The 23339-nt window shown below is 30.5% G+C and overlaps 1 protein-coding gene across 1 annotated transcript in view; it reads right to left on the bottom strand.

The window, feature by feature from the left end:
* The window catches only part of LOC148301211 (uncharacterized), a 188214-nt gene that overhangs the window by 86657 nt on the left and 78218 nt on the right, over positions 1 to 23339 (bottom strand). The window contains exon 3 of the mRNA XM_088273541.1: positions 6945 to 6986. The gene's annotated coding sequence lies outside the window, so the exon portion shown is untranslated. The remainder of the gene's footprint in view (positions 1 to 6944; positions 6987 to 23339) is intronic.

The following is a 23339-nucleotide window of genomic DNA, read 5'->3' as shown; positions in this document are numbered from 1 at the left end:
GTCCCAATACACCTATAATAGTTTTAGATATAAAACTATATCAAATACAGTTAATTTAACAGAACGTATACAAACACATTTCAAATTTTTAATTTCAAGACACTTGTGACAACCCTAAAAATCTACGGCACGCGGAATATTTAGTTAATGATCTGATGTACAGCCATGTTCATTTTTTGTGGGTTACGTAAAATGCCACTGAGCTTGAAATGTATTCAGTGTACATGTCATTATGAAATGTCGGATGAAGATTCCGGTAATATGCTGGTACATTATAGTGCTACCAGTTTATCTCCTTGCGGTGTCAATACAGTTATACGAATACTTCTTTCTATAAGGATCTAATTGTATACAAAACTAAGAATTTCACAATGGAGCTGATTTTTTATGTGGTGTTATAAAACATTATGCATAAACTGTATAAATATATATGGTATAATTTTTTTAAAATATTTATTGTTACTTTCAAAAGAGTACATAAGTCAGTCAAGTACCCGAGTTTTTGTGAAGTATTTAATTTTATTTACGTTAATAGAACAATTAAAATTTTAAAATAATATTGATATTTTTCAATTAATTAATTCACTCAATACGTATCGCCCTTCAAGGTAGCCCAGAAGGACGCAGACCCCCAGGCAGACCTCTGAAAAGATGGAAAGACAGCTGGGAGTCAACATCCCAAGAAAGACATGCGGAGGCACAAACAGATCCCTAGGATCTACAAAAAGAAGAAGGAGAAGAAGAAGTCTCAATACGTATGACGATAACAGAATCTAGATATATTGCCTGCTTTACAAATTTGCGCTTAAAATCGTCCTACAAATGATTTAAACAAAATACAAGATTCCTTTTTAAAGCGACATAAAAATAAATGCGTTCCTTAGAATCCAAATAATAAGGATACGTTTAGTTTTATAATTAAATCTCGTTGATTTTATATTTTCACTGCCTCATTCCAAACAGTTGGTATTTTAAAAATATTACAATAATTTTTTAGAAAAAGAAGAAAACATGTTTTAAATTAATGAACATGTACATAAGTTGTACTAATTTAAATGAACATAAATGGTTATGCTACAAAATAATTATATGCCTTGCAACAGTAATTATGTGGGATTACACATTAAACATAATATGTTCCTTCCTATGACTAACATATCGCTCACTCCTTTCAAGAACGTCATAAATCAAAAATCGTCAAATTTCAGTTGTGCATGTTTTCGGAATGCCCAGAAAATGTCCTATATCCCAGCAAAAGCGGCATATTTTTAACTTAATATTTACCCGCTACAGGGCAGAAAGTGTTGTTTTTGCATTTTGAAGAAAAGGTATTGTATAATAATTTTTTTAAATATACTAAATATTTTTCAAATGGAGAAAAAACCTTCAGGTTTTAACTAAAAAGTTCTGTTGCACAGTAAAAAGTTCAGTTAGTGGCTTGATATTTATTTTTAATACATTGTATTATATTTTTTTAACTTTAAAAACGTTCTCCTGAAAAGAATTTTAATTTATGACGTTCTTGAAAGGAGTGAGCGATATGTAAACCTATAACGTATTTTTTTTAAATCTTTAGAAATATGAAGTTATTCAAATGGAAATATCATTAATTGTATTTGGTGTCATGGCATCTTAAATAAGTTTCAAATGTTTATATAAACATTTGAATGAATATATATAAGTATATATATAAGTATATATATATATATATATAATATATATATATATATATATATATATATATATACAATATATATATATATATATATATATATATATATATATATATATATATATATATATATATATATATACATATATTTAAATCAATAAAGAAGGATGAAAGTAGACTAAATGCAGTCGAAATGCGATCTCTCAGAAGAATGTGCGATAAAACGATATTATATATATATATGATATATACGATTATATATATATATATATATATATATATATATATATATATATATATATATATATATATATATATATATATATATATATATATATATATATATATATATATATATATATATATATATATATATATATATATATATATATATATATATATATATATATATATATATATATATATATATATATATATATATATATATATATATATATATATATATATATATATATATATATATATATATATATATATATATATATATATATATATATATATATATATATATATATATATATATATATATATATATATATATATATATATATATATATATATATATATATATATATATATATATATATATATATATATATATATATATATATATATATATATATATATATATATATATATATATATATATATATATATATATATATATATATATATATATATATATATATATATATATATATATATATATATATATATATATATATATATATATATATATATATATATATATATATATATATATATATATATATATATATATATATATATATATATATATATATATATATATATATATATATATATATATATATATATATATATATATATATATATATATATATATATATATATATATATATATATATAGGTAGAATAAACAACAAAAATAGGTAGACACCTAAACTAAGTAGGCATATCAATAAGATTGAATTATTTGTGATCACTTAGTTTATGATTTGATTCAAATAAAGTTTTTATCAAATTGAGGTATCGAAGTTTGGTATCATACGATGGCAGTATTATGCCAGTCAAACAATCATTAATTTTGACAAAGTAAATAAAAATGGGGAACATACAGTTGTACAATTATGCAATTGTGTTTTGGATTTATTAATATACATATATCGCTCACTCTTTTCAACAACGTCATTTATAAAAAAACATGATTTTTTAGGAGATCTTTTTTAAAGTTTAAAAATAAAGTACAATGTATTAAAAATAAATATCAAGCCACTTATTCAACTTTTTACTGTGCAACAGATCTTTTAAGGTAAAACCTGAACGTTTAAAAAATATGATAATAAAATAATTTAAAAAAAAAACGCACGTTCCTCATTCATATTGAATACTTTATCACACTCGAATGTCAAATTCTTGAAAGATAGACACATATTGTGCATAGAAAATGAATAGCGTTACAAGAGTACATATTCTTGTTTGAATTCGCGTAAAGTAAAACCATAAATTTATGTAGGTGTTTGAAAGGGTGTCTAAATTTAAATGTATTTATTCAATCTCTGCGAAAGCTGATAAAAGCTGTCAGGATAAAGTTCGTATAACAATAGTTTTCCGGTATAAGCGGCATCGCGTATACGCGGGTATTGTTTCAATAAAAAAATTTAAAACATGAAATAAAGAAAACTTGTTTCGTAGTTTCATTTTCTATTTAAAAAAATTGCAAACTATTTACACAAATTAATTCTAAAAAAATATACAAACTGTGTGTATATTAAGGGGGTCTCATACAGGTAAATTCATTGAAAATCGTGCATTATGGTGTTCTTTATTCGTAACTAGCCTCAGAATTGTATGACAGACGTTTCCAGAAAACCAGATATTTTATCTACTGTAAATATATGCAAATTATTGTTGAAATTTGAAATAAAGTGTCGGATTGTGGTCCCGTGATTTAAGTCGCAGACTCTTGAGTCAGAGTTTCTCGGTTCGAACCCACTCTACCACATTCTGATACATATTTCTTTAGTCTTTCTTTCTATAAGCCGCTTGCTAAGCCTACTAGGAATAGTATTTTTTTGTAAATAATAAAAAAATACGAATATTTAAATACATATTTTTTAATATGTCAGTTTAATTTTCCTTCAAAAATAATTTTGTGAAAAATAACACTGATTTCAAATACTTAATTAGGTTTACTTTTTTATTTGAAAAAATCGTCTTATATTTTCTTCTAACGAAATAGTGAATACGTTAGGCTCACTCAAAAACTGACGATATTTCGACGGTTCATTAAATATTAATGCAAGCTGTTTTACGGAAATGCAATGGAAAAAGTTAAATTTCTTTATTTGATGAAAAATGAAGTTAACACTCCTTATCATTCATCGTTCACTTTGTGTAATACCATTTTTTTTAAAGAGAAATATTTGTTTTTATTATTTACACAAATATTTCAATTTCATACTATTTCTGTGAGCCTAAGCGGCTCATTATTAGAAATAGGTATCAAATTGTCGTAGAGTGGGTTCGAACCGAGAAACTCTGAGTCCGCGACATTAACCACGGGACCACAACCCAACACGATGAATGAATGAATGAATAAAATGAATAAAAGAAAAAAATGAATGATAAGGAGAGTGTTATATTACCATATCACAAAGTTAACAATGCTTTTTTGATATAAAAAAAAAAAATAAAGTTGTTTATACTTTCCAATACTTTGGAATGCTAATATAACTTTCAAGCTTGTAAAGATGATAAAAGATTATTTAAATACCTCGTACGACAATATAGCAATTAAAATATAAAATATTTTAATTATAAATATATATATATATATATATATATATATATATATGTATATATATATATATATATATATATATATATATATATATATATATATATATATATATATATATATATATATATATATATATATATATATACTACTACTACTACTACTACTACTACTACCATCACGCCGTTTCCCCGCAGGGGTAGGCAGAGAGGATGGAACGCCACACTCTTCTGTCCTGACATACACTCCTAGCCTCCTTCACATCCATACATCTAGTCATACATGCCCTCCGAAATCGCAGACTTTTGACACCGCCAGCTTTTAGGTTCTGATTGATCTGATCGTGCCAAGTCTTTTTCTTCTATATTTATATATATATATATATATATATATATATATATATATATATATATATATATATATATATATATATATATATATATATATATATATATATATATATATATATATATATATATATATATATATATATATATATATATATATATATATATATATATATATATATATATATATATATATATATATATATATATATTTATATATATAATATTAAAATATTTTATATCTTACATGACAGAAATATGTTACAAGATAATTGATTCGACGATATTTTTTAGTTTCCTAGAATTTGAGGCTCGTTCATAATGGAGCTTCGAGGCACTAACCCGACATGACAAGCTGTGCGTGTCGAGCGCCGTCCAAACGGATTTCCTGAAATGGACTCGCAGAATGAATGAGTGAATTTATATTAATGAATGAAAGAGAATGGTGAGTCACCGTATCACCAGATACTACAACTAGAAATTTTCTCTCTAGAGGGAAGAAAACAGATCTTAACCCTTTATAGCACTAGATCCACTGTATTCACATAATTATAAAGGCAATTTTGACAGTCTATTACTATCTTCAAGAACATACAACTTTCTTTCGAAAACCCTCTTCACTAATACAACAATTATAAGATGATACTAAAATATTTACAATACCGAGATATCAATAAATATTTACAATACCGAGCGGATAAATGCCTCATTGAGGAGAAATTTATCATTTATCTTATTGTAAACCAGGCAATCGCCATGAATCTTCCTCAATAGACATCTAGAGGAAGACCAAAGAATTCATGGATGCTGCAAAAAGGAAACGTGATTCCAAGCATGCCTTCGAATTATGTTATCTTATTGTGAACCAGGCGATAGCCATGAATCTCCCTCAAAAGATATCTAGAGGAAGACCAAATAATTCATGGACGCTGCAGAAACGAAACGTGATTCCAAGCATGCCTTCGAATTATGTTATCTTATTGTGAACCAGGCAATCGCCATGAATTTTCCTCGAAAGTAGAGGAATCTAGAAGAAGACCAAAGAATTCATGGATGCTGCAGAAACGAAACGTGATTCCAAGCATGCCTTCGAATTATGTTATCTTATTGTGAACCAGGCAATCGCCATGAATCTTCCTCGAAAGTAGAGGAATCTAGAGGAAGACCAAATAATTCATGGACGCTGCAGAAACGAAACGTGATTCCAAGCATGCCTTCGAATTATGTTATCTTATTGTGAACCAGGCAATCGCCATGAATCTTCCTCGAAAGTAGAGGAATCTAGAGGAAGACCAAATAATTCATGGATGCTGCAGAAACGAAACTTGATTCCAAGCATGCCTTCGAATTATGTTATCTTATTGTGAACCAGGCAATCGCCATGAATCTTCCTCGAAAGTAGAGGAATCTAGAGGAAGACCAAATAATTCATGGATGCTGCAGAAACGAAACGTGATTCCAAGCATGCCTTCGAATTATGTTATCTTATTGTGAACCAGGCAATCGCCATGAATCTTCCTCGAAAGTAGAGGAATCTAGAGGAAGACCAAATAATTCATGGATGCTGCAGAAACGAAACTTGATTCCAAGCATGCCTTCGAATTATGTTATCTTATTGTGAACCAGGCAATCGCCATGAATCTTCCTCGAAAGACATCTAGAGGAAGACCAAAGAATTCATAGATGCTGCAGAAAAGAAACATGATTCGGCATGACCTAGGTGATGTTGCTTATGACAGAAGGACCTACAACCTGAGGACGAGGAGAGCTGACCCCAACAGTGTAAAAAGACAATGAGTTGGGATGGTGCCAGGAAGAAGATGAAGAAGATAAATGTCTCATTGAAATAATTAATATTTTGAAGCGAAAAAAATATTTATTTTAATCCACGTTTGGAAAATATTTAAAAATTTTCTTTATGTTACGAATTTCAACTCATTCGATGAATATTTTTAGTTTTATATTTCTATTATGTGAAGTACAACAATTTTGAATTATTAACTCCTTAAATGTATTAGGTGTTGCAAGTGATGCTTTTGATTTTATACTCATATATTCCCTTTACGAGTATTCTATTACAAAACAATATAAAGTTGTTTAGTAAACTTAAAATGTTGGTACTCACGGTTGTTTTCTCGACATTTTCGTTGCGAGCTGCATACGATTTCTGAAAATAAAATAAACAAGTCAATTAATACAATATTACAATATAAAACTGGATTCAAACAAAAAACCGAAAGTAACCTACGAAGAGTTCAAAGATTTTTATTTTAGTCGAGAGTCAATATTGTACAAAGGTCCTCCGATGTCAATAAAACAAAATAAACACATTGTAATCCAATTGCGGTGACTCGTCACTCAGTTACGAGTAGATAGATACCTAGACAAACAAGCAGACTCGCCAGGTTGCCCGCACTGGTAAACCTACCAGATTGTTAGCCCTGCGTACGGATATTACTTATATTTTATTTTATAACTTAAAATAAATTAACTGTGATCTGTGATCAAGTTAGTGCGTTTTTGATTTATAAGCAATCTTCAGATGAGTCTAAGAGAGCTAAGAATATATATATCACACCACACATATATAGAATATTTAGCACCTAATCATAATTAAATACCGTCCTTCAGCTTTAGTAAGTTATTAAGTCTATCTCTGGATAATAATTAGATGGCGAGTGTTCTCACATCCTTATGTATCTCCCGATAATTTATTTTTTTCTTGACACGGAGCTTCACGCTTCCATATAATATGCATGCATGTTCCATCGCTGCAGAACCAGCATTTATACTTAATTCGTATGAGGAACAATTTAGGTTAGATTTATTACGAATAAATAATTTATAATCATTAAAGTCATAAAATGAGTGGTAAATAATGTTGCCAGTGGGCTACAAAGGGTGAACTGGGTTAGTTTATTAATACGTAATTCCAACGACCAATTAGCAATGGTCACGGGCGGTTTGCGGCGCATGCGCGTCGCGGTGTCGTCAGTGTCCGAGAGGTCAAACTACGCAACTTTCTTACAAAATGCAAGCGGATACGGAACACGGATGTCTTGTGTCTTGTACAAAGTACACGGTGTTATGTAACGCGCAGGTGGAACTATGCAATCGCTACTTCGAATAAGGTAATCCCAAACGACTCCATTTTTAATGCCGACCATGGCTTATTTGAGTATGTCTTTTTTTATTGCTACCTTAAAATATACACCTGTAGACACATTTCTATACCCGCTTCGGCACAAATTCATTCAGATAAAGGTTTTTTAAGTGATAAAATTAGTTGCCCTTCATAAAAGGCACCATCTCTATTTAGCTCAAATTTGGGGAAGCTGCAATGAATATATTTGAAAAAAAATTCCTTTACTTGGTTTATTTGATTGTCTTTTTTATCGCTACCTTGAAATATACACCTGTTTAAACACATTTTTAAGCCCGCTTGGGTACAAATTTATTACGATTAACATAATTAAAAATAATATTTTGCAAGTTTAGGGAAGCTGCAAGGCATATAAGTATACATATGTTTTTGAAATAAATTATTTCACTTGCATAATGCGTTTTAAGTAAAATTAATTTTTAAAAATAAAAAATTTACACGAATATATCGCAGTCGTACAGGAGAAAGTGCCATTTAAGTCACTTTTGCTTGGCAAGAAAATAAACATCAATGTAGTAAGTCATTTTTAACAAGTCAATATATCAATCATACTTCCAAGTTTAATATCCCTTGCGATTTTTTCAGGGCAATATTAAGCTAGTAAGATTCATATTTTTTTTTAAATTTAAATGTCTTTAATTTTTAATTTAAATTTTACCTTGTAAATTTCACTATTTCTTCAAATCAATTTCTTCAATCAATGTTTTTTTTCAATCTGTAATTTAATCAATATGTTTGAATCGCCGTTCAGTTAAACTCATATATTCCACATGTATAATATTCCTATTAATGGAGATTCTACTAATAAGTAGATTTACTTGATAAGTACCTTTATACTTATTACTTCCAATTGCAGTGTGACATCTGTCGACGACAGTCTATCATTAAAGGTATTTTAGAAGTTCTATTTATATTTTGGCCGCTAATGGAGATCGCATTATTTGTTGTGTTATTTTTTGACAAGGTCTACCAGGGTGACAGCTGTGATAGAAGGGTTCTAGGAAGCTTCAGATAACTAATGTGGCCCGTAACGTGCCATCACTCACGGCCAGAGGGGAAAGAGGAACACGGATATATAATACAACAGGTGATGGATTACTAATGCCGGTTCACATTTCACCTGCTGATTTCGGCCCCAGCCTAAAAACTCTTAAAAATACAGAAACGGCCATTAGAGTGACTCGAGATACTAAAATTATCGAGCGTAGGGTAAAAGCACCTTACTTGGACATTTATACAGGCAAGAATATGAACTTCGTCCACTTTTTGTGACATTCACGTAAGGAGATTGCAGATAAATAAAATAATACATATATTTTTTAAATTAATGTTTTACTTAGTAAATATTAATTAAAAATGGATAGATTTTACCACAAAGTGACTGCCGAATCAATTAATGAAAATATTTGTTTAATTTAAAGAGAAATAATGGTGTTTTTATTATTTACAAAGATATTTCAATTTCATACTATTGCTGTGAGCCTAACCGGCTAATTATTTAAAATAGGTATCAAATTGTGGTAGAGTGGGTGCGAACCGAGAAACTCTGACTTAAGAGTCCGCGACACTAAGAACGGACCACAACCCGACATGGTCCATTTCTCAGCGCCATTTTTAAACATACTCGTATTTCAAAGTTATTAATCAAAAGTTATTTGAATTATATTAATGATTTACGACAAACATTTTCACTGGATTTTTTGATAGTTGTTGTTATTTCTTGACGTTGGTATTTCCAATTATAATCAGGATTGCAACTGCATTCTTATTACTACTACTACCATCACGCCGTTTCCCCGCAGGAATAGGCAGAGAGGATGGAATGCCACACTCTTCTCTCCTGACCTCCTCACCTCTATACATCCATACATCTAGTCATACATGCCCTCCGATTACGCAGACTCTTGACACCACCAGACTTAAGGTTCTGATTGATATGATTGTGCTAAGTCTTATTCGGCCGTCCGTGTTACGACAGTACCAATATTGCCTTCAGAAAATTAACAAAAATATAAGATTTTTTCTATGTCGATTCAGAAATCATATCGCCCACTCCTTTCAAGAACGTCATAAATCAAAAAACTTGATTTTTCAGGAGAACGTTTTTAAAGTTTAAAAATACAATACAATGTATTAAAAATAAATATCAAGCCACTTATTGAACTTTTTACTGAGCAACAGATCTTTTTAGATAAAACCTGAAGGTTTTTTCTCCATTTGAAAAATATTTAGTATGTTTAAAGAAACAATTACACAATACCTTTTCTTAAAAATGCAAAAACAACACTTTCTGCCCAGTTGCGGGTAAATATTCAGTTAAAAATATGCCTGTTTTGCTGGGATATAGTACATTTTCTGGGCATTCCGAAAACATGCACAACTGATAATTGACGATTTTTGATTTATGACGTTCTTAAAAGGAGTGAGCGATATGACATAAGCATAAGAAATAAACACCGCGCATAAGCAATAAACAATAGAGTCCGCGGTGACCGTTTAGTAGAAAAGCTGCCGAATTCAGCATTAATTTAATTCAAATTGAATAAACTTATTATTATTACATGTAACTATTTTAACCGTATGGGTAATATCGACTGTCCATAATTGGGTGACTACCCATACTCCAAAGGTCGTTTAGTGATACTTTGCCAAACGTAAGATGGACGTGACACATGTTTTCTGCATAACATAACATAACATATATTGAGCTCTTAATTGATTCCTAGAATTTACAAACGACATTAATTATTCAAAGTCATAAATTTTCCACGGAAAATTATCTTTACAATGCACAATATGAACAGTTTGTGTATTCATAAGCTCAATGTTTTAATAGTTAAAAAATTTGGCATCCTTACAATTTTCACTTGAATTTCTTTTTAAACAAAAAAATGTGGTCGCAATAGCGATAAAAATTCCCAATTTCAAAATTCCATATACGAAAACATCAAACCGCAGGCTAGCCAACGTAAACATACTTTAATTCTTTCACAGTAGGCGATGAACCAATGTGTGCATGTGTAATCGCGTTTGAGAGTTTTGAAAGTTTTATTTTATAAATTAAGAGATTTTAAACTTTTTTAAAAATCATTTAGATTGAAAATTATCAAATATAGTAAGATAAAAAAATAAGTTTTTATTTCTAATCTAATACAAAATAAAAATAAAACGCGATGAACCCATAAAACATTTATAATAAAATAAAAATAACGTCTTTAACAAACTAAGGATATTATTCTCATCTAATTTCTATACATTCAGGAGTCGAAATAATGGGGGGGTATGTATGAGGAGATACATGAACGTGGAAGAGGCGAAGATCGTTTGCAATGACATTAGTGTGGCATTTTATGGTCTCTGCCTATCCCTGCCGGGAAGCGGTGTGATGGTCATATTTTTTATTTTTTATTAAAAAACATTAAGAAATAATATGACGAATACGTTTTATCAATTTTTATTGACCAGAGATCGTTAGGCGGTAAAAGTGATTTGTTTACCTGATAATATTGTTCATTGACCAGGGATCGTTAGGCGGTAAAAGTGATTTGTTTAAACAGGGATCGTTAGGCGGTAAAAGTGATTTGTTTACCTGATGACATTGTTCATTGATCAGAGATTGTTAGGCGGTAATAGTGATTTGTTTACCTGATGACATTGTTCATTGACCAGGGATCGTTAGGCGGTAAAAGTGATTTGTTTACCTGATGACATTGTTCATTGATCAGAGATCGTTAGGCGGTAAAAGTGATTTGTTTACCTGATGACACTGTTCATTGACCAGAGATCGTTAGGCGGTAAAAGTGATTTGTTTACCTGATGACAGTGACGTCTCTAGGTTTGATAGGTACTCGTATCTATCTAAACTGCAATTTTTATATTGTTTGTAATAATTTGACGCGATGTTCGCAGTTTTGTGATGCCCACACAACAATGTGGGTAAGAACATGAGCTATTAGTGTAGAGAAGGAGTACATACTGCAGTTGATTTCCTTGAGCACATCCGGCGAAGCTACCATCGACGAGTTTCGACATTTCAGCAACTACCATTACGGCCTAATGATTAATGCTTTAAATTCAGAGTTCATCATTTAATTACCAATTTCAAATAGTACAAGACAGGTTAATAAATATGGACGTATGTTTCGGCGTCTACAAGCTGGATCTGAGCAATATATTTTTTTAAATAACTCTCTCATCATATTCTTCTATTTGTATATTATTTTGAGAAATAAAAAGACTTTGTTGATCCACTCACATTTTTATTGACAACCAACTAGTTTCGGCAACAACCTGTTGCCCTCTTCAGGGTTTAATTTATGACTCTCAAAATAATATATCAATATGATCCACAAAGTTAATGCTTTCAATATTCAAAACATCTATTATTTGTATTTAATACGTTTTCTTGAACAATATTGAAGTTATAAAAAGATAATAGTTTAGAGAATCGATGTGACAAGGCAGAGTAATGATATGAAAGGAAACGTCGAAATAACGTTTTTGATTAGGATGATTAAATGGTAGAGGAGGTTATTTGGTGGGATTTTGTAAAAAAGGGAATTTACTTATCTTCAATACGATGTTTCTACAATAAAAAAATAAGTAGATATAGTACTCCTTTCAAGAACGTCTTATATATCAAAAATCGTCCCAGCAAAAGCGGCATATTTTTAACTTAATATTTACCCGCTATAGGGCAGAAAGTGTTGTTTTTGCATTTCGAAGAAAATGTATTTTTTTAATTATTTTTTCAAATATACTTAATATTTTTCAAATGGAGAAAAAACATTCAGGTTTTACCTAAAAAGATCTGTTACACAGTAAAAAGTTCAATAAGTGGCGTGATATTTATTTTCAAAACATTTCATTATATTTTTAAACTTTAAAAACGATCTTCTGAAAAATCAAGTTTTTGATTTATGACGTTATTGAAAGGAGTGGGCGATATGTTTACTTGGATATTGGAAGATATAAAATAGATTATAATACATTAACAAAACAATATCGATGTCAAGTTAATTCCTATCAAGTTAAGCAAACACAAACTCTGAACACTGGTTTGCAAACGCAATATTAGATTAGAAAAAAAAAAACAAACTAGATCTTAATATAATACTCGTAAATTATATTACTACGTAGTTTGCATAGAGTGAAATAAATTCATTATTATTTGTGAAGAAAATGAGAATGTCCGCCTCCGTAGTGTAATGGTCAACACGCTCGGCTACAGTTCTAGGTGTCCCGGGTTCGATTCCCAGGGGGGTGAAATAAATAAAAGTGAGTTTTTCATTCTAATATATATTCAATATTACCCTGGACTGGTACCTGAATCGGAGGGCTGATCACATTTCCTTCGTGTGTTTACGATCAAGATAACACTGCGTTTATATGATGCAGTGCCCTATGCACCATTGGGATGCGGATAAGGGTTAGAGAGAAATTATATAACTATGTAGTTTGCATAGAGAGAAATAAACTCATTGTTATTAATTTATGGCGAAGAAAAAGATGAAATAGAATATGGATGGAATAGTTAAGATAATAAGAACTTTTAGTTTTTTTTAAATATACCGTAAAGTGGGTATACTTTGCACCATGGGTGATACTTTGCACCACCTTCTGTAAAGAAATTGTAGAGCTGGTCATCTCTGATACATGTCATTTTTCATTCTACTTTCTATTGTTTCTGATAGATGGCACTTCAATCTACTTTTTAGTTTACAGAAGTAACAGTCGGTCGCTATTGCTTCAATGCGTTTTTCCTGTCCGAACGTAAAGAAAGTTTTCTGTCTGAAAATTGTGTCCGAAAAAATCCAGTGGAATCAGTATACTGAAACTAGTTACAACAAGTGAGTGGTCTCTAAATCATAGGTAGATAGGCCCTGCTTTTCTCAAATACTTTATTTTTTAGTTACGTTGTCAAGTTTATGTAAAAATAATATTTTTTTAAGAACTGACTTGTATTGACCACATTTGGGGTAACATTGCACCAAGTGCAAAGTATCCACAAAAGGCCATAGTTAATTAATTTGATGAAAAGTCTTAAAACGGATAATACAACTTGACATGTTTGCTAAATATCTATTGGTTTTGTGTACTTACTTAATTCCTGATGGTATATTTTTTTCAAAAATGTCAAGAACACACAAACAGCGGCCTTATGCCAGACGATACTGCAATTTTACACCGAAGAGAGTGGAGCAGTGTGTGGAGGCCATTCGAAATGGTACAATCAGTCAAAGAAAGGCTGAAGAAATTTTCAAAATCCCCAGAAGGACGATTAACTATAAGCTCAAAGGTCAGCACACAAAACCTGTGGGAAAACCTCCGATATGTGACAAGTGCGAAGAGCAATCCTTCGTAAACTGCATAGTAGACATGAGTGAGTACGGTTTCCCAGTGAGTGTTTTTAACATTCGCTACATTCTAATAGCGTATTTGGATAGATTTGGCAGAAGAGTACGAATATTAAAGAACAACGTACCAGGCTCTAAATGGATAAGATCATTTTTGTAAAGATATAAAACCTTGACTGTTGCTAAAACTAGTCAGTTGCTTAATCGGTTGCCATTAAAAGCGTATGACGATGACGTGCGCCAGAGTTTTCAACAGTTTTTGGAAGAAAACAGATTCAACCCAAAGAATTCAGTCTTAAAACGCAGGAAAACAATACCGATCGAACCAGGTTAGAGCATTGCTCACAATCCAAATGTCGAAATGAACGTTGACGAGACACAAATGCTACCTGAACCAACTACATCAATGATCCCACCTTCCACATCGAAACTTCCAGCATATCTAGCATTAACTGATTATAGTTGACACGGAAGCTTTGAGGAAGAGGGAGAAGAACAAAAACGATGACTGAAACCAGTTATCGTATTTGTTCTTCCGTTTCATTAGGACCAGTAAAAAAGAAGGTGGGAAAATATGTCGTATTTCATTATGAAGGAGAAAATTTTCCGGGACAGATTTTGGAAATAAAGAAAGACAGAGCTGTTAAATCCATGCAGGAGAGTCTCAAAACGTGGAAATGGCCGATGAAGGATGACTTTCTTCAATATTCTTGGAAGGATGTAGCGGGTTCCATAAAAGAACCGAAAATGCAATCCAAAAGAGGTTTCTTTACCGTCCCGGAACTTGACCATATTTAGACCTAATTTAATTTTGATTCCTATTACCTATATAGTACGATATGTTTTAATATCTACCTTTTATTTTATATAACTTTAAACCTTCAGTATTGAAAAAAAAAAACATTTTTGTTAGATTTTTCAATATTTAAAAAAAAAAATTCTATCAAGTGTCTTATTTTTCCATAATTATACAATATTATAATCTGCATTTAGTGAACTGTGAGCCAAAACCCTTCATAAGGTGCAACAAAACTTGTAGGATAGCCTTTACTTTGCATAAATTTGGATTCTAGTACGAAAAGTGTAGAGAAAATATCATGGTGCAAAGTTGTACTTTACCCCGGGATACTTTGCACCAAAATATAAATATAAAAAAAAAATACAGGCAAAATAGATAAAAATTTAAAAACGTATCAGACATGTTACAGGTATATGTGTTATTACATTGCAATAGTTGAAACCTCAGAAAAAGTAAAAAACCTGATCTGAATAGACAATTTTTTGAAAAAATGCAGTATTTTGGTGCAATGTAAACCCACTTTACGGTAATCAATAAGTTTAGGAAAAACGAAATAGTTTACAAAATAAATAAATACTTTAATCCTTGAATGAAGATAAGTAAAACATAAGCTGGACGAGGTTAGTTTGACACCGTGTACAAGATTAACTGATAAATTAATTTAATTAACTGATTCGGCAGTCACTCTGTGGTAAAATCTAATAATAATAATAAATAATAAAACCCTTATCCGCACCCCAATGGTGCATAGGGCACTACGTCATATCAACGCAGTGTTATCTTGATCGTTTACATATGAAGGAAAGGTGAACAGCCCTCTGCTTCAGGTACCAGTCCAGGGTAATATTGAATAAATATTGCAGTGAAAAAATCACTTATATTTATTTAACCCCCCTTGGGAATCGAACCCGGGACCTCTACGAAAAGTAGTTAAAGCTAATGAGATAATCAAGAGTATGTGAAAGTGAGTTTCATATGGGACCTAGACAAATCGAAAACAATAAAACAGCTGGAGTTGTTGAATAGAATTACATGTAAATGTATATGAGACTACAAAGATGAAATATAAGACAAAAGACCAATTTTATTCGGTTCGCTAAAATATAAACTACATCGTTTGGTTTATGGAACGATAAAATAAAATACAGAGTACATATTTTACTGCCACAAGAGTACATTAGAGTGATTGAGCATTGTACTTATGCAAAGATTTAGACATTTTGTGATGTTAATATCGATGGGATTCAAACATGTCGACAATGTAGTTAAGAGTAATTTTTATTTTTATGCGAGTGTGGGTTTTCATATTTTAAACCCTTCCCCTAATTCTTGCACAGAACCAGAAATTAACGGGTATGATCGTTTTTACTGTAGTAATTAATTTTATCAAAAATTCAACACTTATATAATGCCAATAATTGAGTTTTATTTCATACGACTAGTTTCGAAATACTAATAGAGGGAACAAACGCCAGAGGATCTCCACGCCGCAAAAATCTTTGCAACATATACGAGGACAGTTCGACGTATGAGGAGCTGAAGAGGGTTTCACAAAATACACGTGTGTAGAGTGGCAAAGGAGGTGTAATTGGTTGCTGCAGACCAATCGAGGATCGAGACAAAAGAAGAAGTTTCGAAGACTAAAGATGTTATCATCAACAGGTGATCACAAAACCTGTCAATGAAAACATCTGTAGTTTTAGAAACTAGTCGTGTGAAATAAAACTCAATTAGTGGTTTAATACAAGTGTTTAATTTTTTAATCAACATGTTACAACGATGATGCCAAATCGATAAATAATATTAATTTTATCCAATATTTAAAACCTTTATTTGTATGTTATACTTTAGTGGTCAAGTACGAGTATATACATATATACTTATGTATGTTACCTTGAAACAGTCCTTGGGAGTTGGTATTAAATTTCATTCCTGTTAAATGGACCTGTCGGCCCCTAGGAAGTCAGTATATACTGGAGGTAAGAAGAGACTGCTAATTACGATTTACACATACTAAGAGGAAGATAAAGAGAACACTACAGGGGGTTGTAATAATAATTAAGGGATGAATCGAGACAGATTACATACCCTGGCTCAACATGGACTTAAGATAGCTGATAGATGACATTGAATTCCAAACAATGTAATATAATAATAAATAATTGTTTTATTAGTTTATTCCGAAATTTATTTTGTTTACAATAATGAGCACAAACGATACAGAAAATTACCGTTAGTATAATAATTTACAAGTTATTTTGTGTATTAAAAGCATTGTTAACTTTGTGGTATGGTAATATAGTATTATTTTTATCATTCATCGTTCACTTTGTGTAATACCACTTAAAAAAGAGTACTTCATAACTCCCGGTTTTGGAATAATCATTCCATCATCAAGTCACTCTATATTTGACCTGGTGATAAATGATTATTCCAAAACTGGTAGTCTTGAAGAAGTGTTATTAAAGTGGTTTTTAAGTCTTACCATTCATCATTCGCACAAAGTGAATGATAAGACGATGAATATGTGGAGATTTTTCCGAAAGAGAATTTTTTTTAATCAGAAATTAATTTTAAAAAAACTGTTACGGCAATTTATCGGTTATACAACGACATGACTGAATATCACAAACATTATTTTCTTATTTTTCTTTAAACCCTTATCCAAATCAAATGGTAATAAGGGCACTGCTTTATTTCTTTCGCAATGTTTTCTTGATGGTAATTACATGAAGGCAATCTGCCCTTCGCTTATGTTTCAAGTTCAGTGAAAATACAAGTACGTACAGTAGATAGACATCAGAACGAAAAATCACTGATATTTATTTTGACCCCCCTAGGCATTGAACACGGCAGCCAAACGCGGTAACCACTACACTACGGAGCCGGACAATAATAATGAGGCAATACTAATACCAAATGATTGAGTAGGGCATTGCTAAAAAATTAAAACAAATATATTTTTTTAAGTATGCAAAATTAGCTGTCACGATGATAATTGAATGGGTATATGTCATTAGAAAGGCCCGAGATTGAGGCCGAATATTGTGTCATTAAGGAAGTGTTGGGTGTCGGGAGCAAAGAGACATTTTGGCAAGACGTGTATTTTAATCATCACTAGATCTATTTTTTGTACTAAATATTTATTAGAACGTGATCGGAGACCGGTTGATCTTGAGTGTTAAATTAGATTGCTATTTTTGAGGGAGTTGTGTGCAGGTTGTATAATGATAAGATAAGACCACATTTGAGGCAAAGTACTGTAACACAATGACTATTATATTAACTTCACACATATACTATATTTTTGAAATCGGCATTCAATAAAAATATCGGTTACCATTTACTTTCGAGAGCAATAAAATGCACGTACATTTCTGACTTCAACAACTTGTTCTAACCCTTATCCGCACCCAATGGTGCATAGGGCACTACACAGCGTCGGTGCTGTGTTATCTTGATCGTTATTGCATGAAGGTAAAGTGATCAGCCTTCCGCTTCAAATTGGACTGTTGTCCAAGGTGATAAAATAAATATTCGTTTAAAAAAATCATTCCGAACCTTCAGCACGATAGCTAAGCGCCCTAACTACTGAATTACGAGGCAAAACGACATTTATTCAAATTAATTACTGATTGTGTGTATTTATATTAATGCGAGATACTTAACAACCAAATCATCTGTGTGGAATTTTATGAAAAGTTTTTTGATCAAATAATTATTTGAAAAAAAAAATCTAGTAAAACATACAATGGTATATTTAAAGTTTGTGTGGTAAGAACACATTAATCCAATTACCTTAATAAAACAATAACCTAAACAAACCTCCTTATAATATTGATTAGTTTCGAAGCAAATAGCTTTTTTTCTCAATACCAATTAAAAACATAACTCATACAAATAATTTCAAACGAAGTTGTTTTGATAGTTGGAAAATCACAAAATTAGTGGTTCAAGTATTTATAATAACTTCATTCCTATTTTTTTTAAATGTTGATACGAGTTTTTTTTTAAATACAAACCTTAGTTATACATACATTGTATTAATAGAATATATAATTACATGCTTACTACACAAGTAACACTACTGCGCTTGGAATGTGACGTTTCACGCTTTATTGAACGAATAACAATCAAAAAACTTGATTGATACAGCATGGCATGTTTGTTCCTGCAAATATTCAGTTATTTGTATTTAAAATAAGTGTACCTCGCTATTCTATTATCAATCTTCCTGACTAGTATTTGTGGTCACGATGAACTTCGAATTAAAAAAGCACTACGAAACGTGAGACTTAAACTAGTACAGTGGAAATATTTCCACCTCATGCCACGCTCCAAAAAAATAATACTTGTGTACGTGACACAAATTGGAAATTGCAGAGATATACCATATTTGTTTGTTTCCAATACTCTTATGTGGTGATGCATAAGACGCCGAATTGCGTAATTGCATATGTCTATAGAGGCAAGTTGAGAAGTTTAACGATCGATTGCCTAAGCCTTAGGGTAACATAAAATGCATTGTATTATGTCGACCAAGTCGGGAACAAAACCTGATCGTCCTCCGTAGTAGACTACTAATAAATAATTACAAAGACGGACAAGGTTTTATTTCTCAAATTTGGCATGATATTTTATATTTCCATATCCTCTATTTTGCCTCTATGGACAGACAACTCGGGTGCGGTTAAGGGTCAAGAGAAGACCTTTAGAAATAGTTGTAAAATCATAAACCTCATATGCATAAAAATGAAAGGTGTATAATAACTTATTTATTTCAACCATAGATATCATTCATCAAGTTTCTTTGGAAAATACGAGTTATCTTTTTGATAGCAGCATATAGGCGACATTTCGAAATTTGAGTAATGTGTGTTTGCTACTCACATGTAGAATAGTAAATGTTACAGTGTACATATATCACTCAAACTAGCCAACGACAGGTTGTAAATCCTGTGAATTCCCAGACATTCACAATTTTTTTCTCTATATTTTAAGATTCAAAATTAATATAATCACTTAAAACTTAAGAAAATCGGTTTTTATATGTCATCGTGCTAAATGGTAAACTGAAAATGGGATAAAGAAAAACACTATTGCAATTATCTCTTCTTTTATTTTAATCTCAAGGATTCAATGTTGTTTTTCATTATATAAATGCATTTTTCATTAAATGAATAATTAATTAAAAATAAGCATTAAAATTCAATGCAATACAAGATGTTAACATCGCCATTGTTATCTATACAAGGATTGAGTATGACAGCAAATAATATTAAAACGATTATCAAAATTTAATATCGATGGCTGTATTTTGCACGATATTGTTTTGAATTTTTTTATGAAACCTTAATTATCGATTTAACATTAGTGTACTAGAGCTTCAATATAAGATCGAGAGATTAATCCATTATCGATTGATTGATTCCTGAATTGTCTCTTAGAGTATTTTACTTAATAAAATAACAACTATGTAGTTTTTTTAGATATTTATGTAGAGAAAAAACTAGCTTTAGCTGTTACTTTATTATATAAAAAGCAGTTCCACCAAGAAATGTTACCACAAAACTTAAATTTATAGTACTTAAGTTAAATTTTTCTTGGTAGGCTTAACGCATACCTACACCATTATTTGATTCAAATTTATGTATGTTATTTGTGAAGATAAACGTACATATATCGTAAAGAAAATAGTCTTAATTCTAAATATTGTTTTGATATTATTTGTACGATCATTTATTTTTTTATTTGTTTACTTTTTTTCGATTCCTAATATCCTATGAAAACATATCAAAATGGACGATTATGGTGAGCTATATCGAAAAATTCATTAAAACTCCAGTTTTTGCTTTGATAATACTATATCGGTATTTATTTATACAGTATTTATATGAATATATACATAACTATTAAGAGTAATACAAAATATTTATTTAACATGTTTATTGACCAGTATTGGATGAAAAAATATAATTTTAATCTCTCAAAATGATATCAAACATTGACATCTATCAGTCAAAACATGAAAAATGACAGATAAAAATTTGGTTTCAGCTGATTATTGAATGACAGGACTCATCCTCAGATTAAAATAATTTCGTTATGCTAAAAATCAGTCGTTACGGTTTCTACAAGAATCGGCCCATTTGTTAATAATAATGAGTCATATCGATGTTTGACAGACCAATTGTCGTTACTCTGTTTTATATGAATTTATTAATGTTCAAAAATAATAAATAATGAAATCTTCTAAGAAAAAAACTCTTTAAAGCGGTCGTAGTTATGGTAGTCATCCACAATATCAATCAATCCTTCTAAAAATTTTCTGCAGGTGACATTTCTTGTGGGATTGATCTTTGAATGTTTCTTGGCTAACATAATGAGGTCCGTTCATCGCCTTGGTGACCGTCCACAGCATATATTTTCGTACTAGTTCTCCCAGAAACATATCGCTCACTCCTTTCAAGAACGTCATAAATCAAAAATTGTCAATTTTCAGTTGTGCATGTTTTCGGAATGCCTAGAAAATGTACTATATCCCAGCAAAAGAGGCATTTTTTTAAACTTAATATTTACCCGCTACAGGGCAGAAAGTGTTGTTTTTTCGTTTTGAAGAAAATGTATTTTTAATTTTTTTTTTAGTATGCTAAATATTTTTCAAATGGAGAAAAAACCATCAGGATTTACCTAAAAAGATCTGTTGCACAGTGAAAAGTTCAATAAGTGGCTTGATATTTATTTTTAATACATTTTATTACATTTTTAAATTTTAAAAACGTTCTCCTGAAAAAACAAGTTTTTTGATTTATGACGTTCTTGAAAGGAGTGAGCGATATACCGCTCCATCGAATCTTCGCTTTTGGTAATGTGCCGAAAAACCAAAGAATTCGTTTCTGCATACTCTTTCCATTACAAGTTCATTTAAGATAGAGGTATGATATGAGGTACAGGGGATCCATAACAAACGTCTCCAGCACATCTTCAGTTCATCTATTTTACGCACACTCTTATCTGTTAATTTTAACGTCCAGTCTGAATCAAGTCTTATATGTATAAATAATTTTGGACAGGGAACGTAAAAAATATTTATTAAAAAACAATAATATGGCCTTTTTAAATTATAAATTGATATTTTGGTTTCTAAATTTCTTGCCAACTACTGTAAGTTCGTTAAACTAATTAAAAGCCTACAAAACTGCATACATACTTCATATTAAACAAAAAATAGAAAAAGAAAACTGGATCTCAAATAATGGTTCGACATTATGTGGTCATAATATCATACATCCGAATCGATTGAATTATTATCAAACTCTTTTATAATAAAACCTGTCAATCTCTTTTTTCACTTAATAACTGAAGTAACACGACATGGACCAGTTTGTAATCTAGGTTGAGCGAATTATTTAATAATTCACATCCACACAAATAAATAAATTAAAACACGTCGAAATTTTGTGAAAACATGGAAAATACAATGTATAAATTATTATTTTAAGTTTTTATCTACGAGTCGTGATATGAATATAGGTAATAAGATGGAAAATGCCACATGCAAAAAAAAGGAAAATAAAATTTATATTGAATTTAGTAAAGTAAATCTAGGTACTAAATAATTAGGTCCAATATGTTAGACGCTAGTGTTAGCCGATAGCCACTTAACTCGGTAATAGCAATATACATTTAGGAAAGGCATCTTTAGAATCTCAACCTTTTTTTACTGATATGAACTGTAATAAAATAATGGTTTAGTAAAGTAATACAATCTTGAATCAAGAACCTAAAGGAAAAAAAATCATTGAATATATTGTACATGTAAGTAGATTTGACATTACGTTGAACATAATGAAATGCTAATAGTCGCCATATTTGAAAACACTTTTTTTTTGTTTAAAACAATTTATTTTAATATTTAGCCCATGGGTCCTGAGCGCTGGTAATCTACTAACGAAAACAATAAAATCAAATGAATAAGGATAAGGTAAAAGCATTATTGAACACCGCCATAAGTATATTTATAACTTCAAAGTGATGCTTCTTAGCAGTAAACTAACTTTTTTTTTAATGTTTGTAAATAGGTTCAGGTTTTTGAAATACAGTGAGAAAGTTGGTAGAAACTGGTCGTAAAATGCCAAAAATTTGGTGGTATCTTTGACTGTCTGCGATGGCTGGTTGAAGTGTCTGCTCTGACCAGTGCAA

Source organism: Brachycentrus maculatus, unplaced genomic scaffold, assembly GCF_059751285.1.
Source record: "Brachycentrus maculatus isolate JH-2025_06_01 unplaced genomic scaffold, ASM5975128v1 h1tg000589l, whole genome shotgun sequence".
Classification (NCBI taxonomy): Eukaryota; Metazoa; Arthropoda; class Insecta; order Trichoptera; family Brachycentridae; genus Brachycentrus; species Brachycentrus maculatus.
This window is presented reverse-complemented; position numbering and strand designations above follow the sequence as displayed.